The sequence below is a fragment of the Crotalus tigris genome, unplaced genomic scaffold (assembly GCF_016545835.1).
Source record: "Crotalus tigris isolate CLP2741 ecotype Arizona unplaced genomic scaffold, ASM1654583v1 scf7180000017663.5292952, whole genome shotgun sequence".
NCBI lineage: Eukaryota > Metazoa > Chordata > Lepidosauria > Squamata > Viperidae > Crotalus > Crotalus tigris.
The window spans coordinates 2,365,316-2,373,930 of record NW_024096550.1 but is presented as its reverse complement, the minus strand read 5'-3'; positions in this window follow the sequence as shown (position 1 = coordinate 2,373,930).

The window sequence follows — 8,615 nt, the reverse complement described above, 5'->3', positions numbered from 1 at the left end:
CAGAGTAAAGAAGATTTAGCTCATTTAATTGTCTTTCCTGTCTGGTTTACCTGGGAAGACTGACACCACCCCAATCCAAGTCATTCCCAGCTTTCTTCTTCCCAGCCTAGAGTCTAAGTAAGGTAAGGGGGCTGCCTCCTTTTCAAGTCTTCCCACCCTTCTGTCTTTCTCCATCTTTGCCCTTTGAACTGTCCTGCACAGCAGCATATGTAGCTCGGTGATGGCAGCTGCTGCTTGTGCAAAGAATTTCCCTTTGGGTAAAATAGAAAAAGTTAAGAAATATTTTGCTTTGCATATTTCAAAGCCAAAAGAATCTGGAATTATTTCTTCTAAGAAGAAGGCTATAAATTAGTCATTTTAAATAATCCCAAATAATATGTCATGGGAAGGAAGATAGTCTTATGGCAAAAGCTTTTGTATTAATTAGTCCTTATCCCCAAATCATTTTTATATCAACTTTTATATCTCTCTATTGCTTAGCCAAATGTCCATGGCCAATGATTATTAAGCCACCAACTTTTTTTTTTTTTTTAAAAAGTCTCTGTTTGAAACCTCACTTAAAATCTTTACAGGTGATTAAATGCTATCCCAGAGCTGAAAATTGAAAGCTGATCCAGCCAAGAATGCCTTAAACTACATATAGGAAGGTCATTCCTGAAACCAAAGCCTCTAGAACAGGGGTGTCAAACTCGCAATATCACGTGACGTGTCGCAGTGCATCACAACTTTTTTGCCATTGCCAGCAATGGGGTGGGTGCGGTTTCACTATGATGCATCTGGCCCGCAGGCCTGCAGTTTAACACCCCTGCTCTAGAAGCTTCATTATAATGTTGGCTAAATGGTGTCTCATTTGGCATAATATGAGAAACATATTATGGATGTCCATCAGGAGGGGCTCCTAAAAATAAAAAGGCAACTGCAATTGCTCTACTCCTTCTTATGTGCATCATATGTAAAAACTGGGTATGGCATTGTTTGCATAATCATAACCAGCATCTTACCATTTTTTACCCTTATCAATGTCCCATGGACGCCTCTGAGTCTGGTGTAGCAATTAAAGGTTTGCAGTAGCACTTCAGCCACAGATGTTTACTGGATGACTTTGAGCCAGTGGTTTTTTTCCCTCAGGTCAACCTAATTCAAAGGACTGTTTTTGGAAAAATAGAAGGAAGAACTACTATATAGGTTGCCTTGAGCACCCATAAAAGCTGGATTTAAAATGATAAATCTAACTGGTCTGGTGCTTGATGTATGTTATATTTTGATCTTTCCTGATTTGCCATCCGTGAAATCTCCCAGAATAAAGCATTCTAGCTACAATACCAAGATACATGCTTTGGTGACCTTCTTAATTACTATTGCACAATCTTTCAAAAATCTTTGGAAAGGTTTTACTTTACTTACTGGGACTAAACAATAGGGAGTTGCCATGAAATCATTGTTCTTAGAGAAGAATTTTAAAAAAAGTTTCCTTAATTGTTTAACACATTAATGAACCTTGATGTGACTTCAGAAAAAGTATATTTCCTTATGAATCCCTTAGTTTCAATCGTCCTGTGTGTTTGTATGTTTATATGGAGTGATTTAGGCACTGATGAATAAACTAGCATAGAAGTTACATCAGGGGTCTTCAAACTTGGCCCTTTTATGACTTGTGGACTCCAGCTTCCAGAATTCCTTAGCCAGCGTGCCTGGCTGAGGAATTCTGGGAGTTGAAGTCCACAAGTCATAAAAGAGCCAAGTTTGAAGACCCCTGAGTTACATGTTTTGGGTAAAGTGCTAACAAGCCAACAACAGATGCTACTTTATAGCTTGCTTAAAGCCCTGGCTTGTAAAATAAAACATAACCTAGTATGTGGACATCAGATAAAAGTATATCAGCCATGAGCATCTACCATCTAATTGTGCTAGCATACCATTTGCTCATACATGCTAGGTCCATAATTATTGTTATGCATAAACTACTGAAGTCAGTGCTTCTTCAAAGAATCATTTAGCTTTGCCTTGGTTTGCTGATTATAACTCGTGATTTTGGTTGATTTTCAGATTCTTCATCACATTAATCAATTCAGAAAAGAGTAGGATTTATGTGAAAAGAAAGTACATGAAATGATGAAAGTCAGAAACAAAGAACTATTAACAGATTAGAGCCAAATCCACAAATTAAATATAGATGAATGATTTATTTATTTATTTATGAGACTTATATACCAGTAAGCAATATATATATATATTTACATTGCCCCCAACAATCTGGGTCCTCATTTTACCTACCACGGAAGGATGGAAGGCTGAGTCAACCTTGAGCCGGTGAGATTTGAACCGCTGACCTGCTGAACACAGTCAGCTAAAGTGGCCTGCAGTACTGCACTCTAACTGCTGCGCCACCTCGGCTCTATGGGTGCTATAATGAAGAGTGATCCAAAATAAACTTACTAAAACAAGCAGCTGGAACAAATGTCCCCAATTCTTCTGTCGTAGGTTGGGACGTTCATATTTGTTTATTTAACTGGTGTTATTCCAAGTTCTGAGATAACCATTGCTCCATTGCAGCAACATAATGAAATAAAATAATAAAAGTAACATTTTGCAGATAAATGTGGGAACTTTACCTAACTTTATCTGCACTTTTGTGAGCACATGCACATGCTATGGAAATGTTTGGCTTGTGTGTTTTGCATATGTTGCTATATCCTTGCTGTACAAGAGGGTGATGAGCTAAAGGATAAGATACGATGCTTTCATGTTGCTCCTTGGGCTTATTCCTCATTGATGAGGATCAATACTTTTTTTTTTGTGACACAGCTACAACAGTCCATCCATCAGCTAAAAAAAACCAAAGTATTTCAGAATGAGTGAATTCCAAACAATGAACGCACATCTTATTTTCATTCTAGCTTGCAAAATGTTTGACACATATGTGTTATGTAATATTTGCAATAAAAATACTTAAGTTCTTAACAAATACTGGTTATTTATGAAAAATAGAGCAAGGACAGTCTTAATTGTATCCTTAAAGAACTTAATTCCATTTGTAATGCCTCTCTTTCCATAACTTACTTCATTACAACTTTATAGTGATTGCTATAGCAGCTACTATCATGATTTCAAATGAGTTTTTTCACTGGATTGTTATCACCATCATAAGCTCATAATCTATATTTCTATCAATATCCAGTCACAAAGCAATGGGTGTGAAGGAGAAACAGAACCATCATTACAGTCAACAAAATGAATTGTTTGTTTTACAACCACCACTACCAACAACAGCTCCTTTTTAGTGATTCATGGAAAGTTCTCCCAGCAGAACAATGCTTAACTGAGAAGCTACCATCTTCCTATTTTGTCATGTTTTTGAAAGAGGCACCACACAAGGAAAGATGATAGAAGAATCTGTCCAGAAACAGATGACTTAAGCAGGGTTTCAGATTCAGAGGTCGGGGAAGGAGGGCAGTATGATCATTTGAGAGAGTGCTAGCTGGGTGTTAGTGTCTCAAGATCAAACTGTAGGGAGAAAATATTTCTATTTTGAATATATAAGTACACCATCATTAGCCCTTCCTGAGTTCCTGAAGTTCCTAGCAGGAGTGGTACTGGAATCTCCCAGGCTTTTTATCATGAGGATTTCCAATCTTCATGATCAAGGGTGGCACAAGCACTCATGAATGTTATGGGCATGTATCATATGATTTCAACCCTGACTCATGTAGACAAGCACCCACTGAAGATGGCTTTTACTTCTGAGCAGATGGCACATGAACTGAAGGTAGTGTTGCAGGTTGAAGAGTTCTGGATATATGTGAGATTGTTAAGAGTAGGAATCAAACTTGAGAAAAGATCAGCAAAGCAAGTTTTATAACTATAAAGAGAGATTTATTTACAGGAACTATATTATATGGATGGATACAATATAGGAGAATGTGGTAGGAATGTAGCTAGATACATGTGTTCCGTGCATGTGTGACTGGAAAGAAAAGCAGATAGAAATAAATTCAGATTAGCAATTCATTAGATGAAGAATAGGCAGATAGAAGACCCAAAGTAAACTCTACATCCTACTGTCCCCTTATGGTCAACAGATTGTGGAATGCTGAAGAGTTTTTGATGAGATGCAAATGTCTTTCCCCTAAACAAGATTCTGGGTGGCAGGGGAGACCTCTCCTTTTCATGTGCATTGCCAATGCACAACCCATTGTAGTAGGATGTCTGGAGAGATGGCAGCAAAGACTTTATTTGTCTTTGAAACAAAAAGGGAAAGCAAGAGGTCAGATGTTCCAGATGCCATGAATACCCATTTCCAAGGAAGTTGCTTCCAAAGCAAAAGCTTTCAGAGTAACAAAAGCAAAACTTACTCGCAGTAATGTCTGTGAATGAACACAGCAGAAAGAAGAGTAAGGGCAAATAGATGATTTTTTTTAAAACACCCAAGCCTAAATGGAGAAAAACAAAAACAATGAAGTAAGAAGCACGGCATTCAGAATTATGAGAAAAGGACCTCAACAGCCCTTTTTGCATAACTTGTCATGCATAAAATGTAATGCTGCTGGGAAATCTTGTTATTCTTCTCCCTTATTCTATTTAGGAACCCAGAATATTAGCAAAACACTATCTTCATGAAGAATATGTTTTCTGTTCATTAATCTAAAGCTCCACTATACATTGAAGTTATAGTTTTATGTTGTTGCAAGCTCCTTTTTAAAGATAACCCACATCTTCCTGTCCAATGCCTTAAATACTCAGCACTTAATATTCTTCCTTCCTTCCTTACTTTCTTTTTTCCTTCCTTCCTTCCTTCCTTCCTTCCTTCCTTCCTTCCTTCCTTCCTTCCTTCCTTCCTTCCTTCCTTCCTTCCTTCCATCCACCTTCATTTTCATTCATTCATTCATCTCTTGTTTTCCTGAGAATTCTACCCAATCTCCATTCCTTTTTTCTTTACCATTCAATTTCTTCAAGTCTTTTGTTTGCCATTTATCCTTCTTTATCCATGAAATGCATAGATTACTGCAGACCACAGTGCTTCACAACATAATTAGTGCAGAGTTAAAACATTCACAATACAAATGAAACATCAATAGTAAACTCTGACAATTAATTTCAAATTAAACATCAATTCCTTAAAAATAAACATAGCCAACATACATAAATGTTGTTTACTCTTAAAGAAATCAACAGGATTCAGTTGAGATGTGCAGAACAGAACAGGATGTGGCAGTGAAAGTCATAGACATAAAGAGCCTACCACTGTTTCTATCACTTGTCAATATATGTTTGTTAGCGCATTTATGTAAAAAAAAAAACCATTTGTAAGCATGGGCCCACATTTGACTCCATTAGAAAGAAAAAAAAACATGCCTCTACAAATTTGCTTCTAGAAAGCTTTATTCCACAGATATATCACAAAAAAAGAAGTGGTAGAGCTGTCAATAGCTCAGATGTTATGGTTGGAAATAATTAGAAGTGGTTTGCACCAAAATAGCTGTTTTGCCTGCTGAGGTTTTAATAGCTTAAAATAGATGCTGTAGTGCTGAATAAGGTGTACTGACATACATGCAGCAAACAAGTTAGAGAAAAGTACCCAGATTTTTTTTAAGATTGCTTTTTTTTCTGGATCAAGTAGGCTGTTTTAATAGGCCTCATATTTTCAAATCCCTCTAGGACCTCTGCTTAGTAAATGGCATATCTGAAGGAAGAGAACAATGGCAACTTCACAGCTAGCAATTATCAAAATGAAAGACATGGTTTATTATTGAACATGCCAAAATTAATGTGGGTCACTTACATTTATTTATAAAATTGGTTTGCCACCTATCCTGTATTCAGCAACTCTGGGTGGCTTGCAGAGCCATCATTGGGTTAGATTCACCATCATTGGATTAGGTAGAAAAATCTTGGGTGGCTCAAGGCCATCCAATGTGCCTCAGATCTGAGAAGGCATTTGAATAAATATATTGTGCCTTTCTGGGAATCCACAAACACTGACACACAGAGTCCTGATAATTCACAAGGAAAACAAAGTAAAATTACAAGGCTCCCCCAAGTGACCACAAATAAAAAGTAATAAAGTAACAGCTGGTTGAGATCAGGCTACAAAGTGTAGCCAATCCTCAAGATACTTATTGAAAGGCAGGCAGGCAGGCAAAGAAAGAGATAGATGAGCCTTCAGGGAAACCATTTTTGGATAGCCCATGAACTACAGACAAAGTGATGTTCTTCCAGATCACCACCCATTAAATATCAGACAATGTGTTGCAGGAGGAAGAATCAAAAGGATGTTGAATCAAACTTAAGGGGACATTGCTTTTTGCCTGATCAGACAGACAGACAGACAGAGACAAAGACAGAGAGAGAGAGAGAGAGAGAGAGAGAGAGAGAGAGAGAGAGAGAGAGAGAGAGAGAGAGAGAGAGAGAGAGAGAGAGAGAGAGAGGCATGCAGGCAGGCAGACAGACAGACAGACAGACAGACAGAGACAGAGGAGGGGAGGAGTATTTATGAGCCGGCAAGTATTTGGTGCCCTCTCAGATCAAACTCTCAGCTGAAGGAAAGCTTGTCTGTTCTCTCTTTCTCAGCTAGGTTAAAAAAAACAATCCTTGCTGCCATCTCTCCTGACATCCTTATTTACCTTAATAGGTTCTGCATTGGCATAATGAGAGGAAAATCTGTGTTTTGTTGCCACAAATCCTTTTTAGAGGAGAGACAACAGAATCTCTATTCTCTTCAAAACGGCATGTTTAAAAAAACAACTGGAATGTGGCTGCCAGAATTTTTAAATTTCGGCTACTTACAAAGCACAGGTCTCTCTTCCCAGTACAGCTGCTCTGGGAAAACCAGCCTGTTTTCATTCATACTGTAGCTCCCAAGCTATGATTTGGACTTGCTGAAAAAATGTGGTTAACCCCACTCCTATCCAGTACTGTTGATGGAGATGTCAAACTAAGTCCAACATGTGATCAAAACTGTGTGTACAAGAAGTCCTCAACTTACAACAGTTCATTTAGTGACTATTCAAAGTTACAACAGCACTAAAAATGAGTTATGACCATTTTTCACCCTTATGACCATTGTCCTTGGTCATGTGATCAAAATTCAGATGCTTGGGAACTGACTCATATTTATGACCGTTACAGTGTCTCAGGGTCATGTGATCCCCTTTTGCGACCTTCTTACATGCAAAGTCAATGGGAAAACCTGATTCACTTAACAACCCTGTTACTAATTTAACAACTGCAGTGATTTACTTAACAACTGTGGCAAGAAAGGTCATAAAATGGGGCAAAATTCACTTCACGAATATTTCACTTGGCAACCAAAATTTTGGGCTCAATTATGGTTGTAAGTCGAGGACTGCCTGTAGTTTTGGCCTTTTCTCCCAGTATTCAAGAAAATGGAAAACACATGTTTTCCCCACCAAGTTTCTAATGTCAAACTGAATCCTTTCTCTCCTAGGTTCCCAAAAGCACTGTCTTTGGATGGAAGCAGGAGTTGATGTGTTGGCCTTTTGCACTTGTTAATAGATTTTTAATTGGCTTTTTTGGTAAAAAAAAAAAATCAGGCTTGTTTTGGGAATTGCACCCAAGGAGCCTATGACTTTTTTTTTTACCCTTTTTGATGTGCAGTCTTTCTATTTCTATTTAGTAGGTCTTTGTATTTTGTTACTTCTAAATAAAGAAATAATTCTATCTTTTGCTATCTCCAGCACTGCCTAAAGTCACCTATCCAGACTTTTTTGTAGACAGAATCGACAATTGTTCCAGAAAGGGGTGTTATGTTGCAGCAGCTTGTCCCCAGAGAGGAAATATTAAAAGCAGCAGAAAATTTACATTTCCTCAAAAGGATTTTAAAAGCAGAAACCAACCACTGCCCCCAAGTTCAGGTCCCAATAGAAGCCAGCTATGTACAATGCAGATTAAACCATCAGGAAAGTTGGAGCTAGAAGCTTAGGAAGACAAAGACAACTAGAATGCTGCATACCCCCCCAAACTCTAAGAGTCATTAGCCCCAGCATCAGGGAAGCAGGATATGACCTTTGGTCATGATAGGATTTAGCCCATCACCATCAGAATACCAGAAGGGCACACCCAGACTCAGGTCAATTACATGACACAGGAAATCAAAGCCTGAAACAGGAACAGGAAGCAACTCCAAACAAAATTATCCAGAGGGTAGCTATTTTTTTCCCCATTGGTGCTCAGCCCTTTTTGTCTTCCCATGCCTCTGCCAGAACCTTCATTTGGTCTTTCTCTTAGGCCATTTCTTCTCTAAAGCAGTCACCCTGCCTTTATCCCCGGCTAATTTCAGTGCATCTTCATCATTGTTCTTCAACAATCTAATGTTCTCAGTTTTGGTTCTTCTTAAATCTGAATAGGGGCCTGAAATGTTGCCCACCTCTTCCAGCCCCCAGATAGTTTGAACTCCATGTCACATGGGTCATGAAGGGGGTGATGGGATTGTCATTATTTTTCTGGTTAAGTTATTGGAATTGCCTAGAACACTATATCACCCAGAATTACCTTCCAGAGATGGGCAGCTGATAATGTTAATAAAATGTTGATTGCCTTTATGGTATTTGGATGATTGATTAAATGATAACAAGATCTTGGAACTGATGCTTCTATTA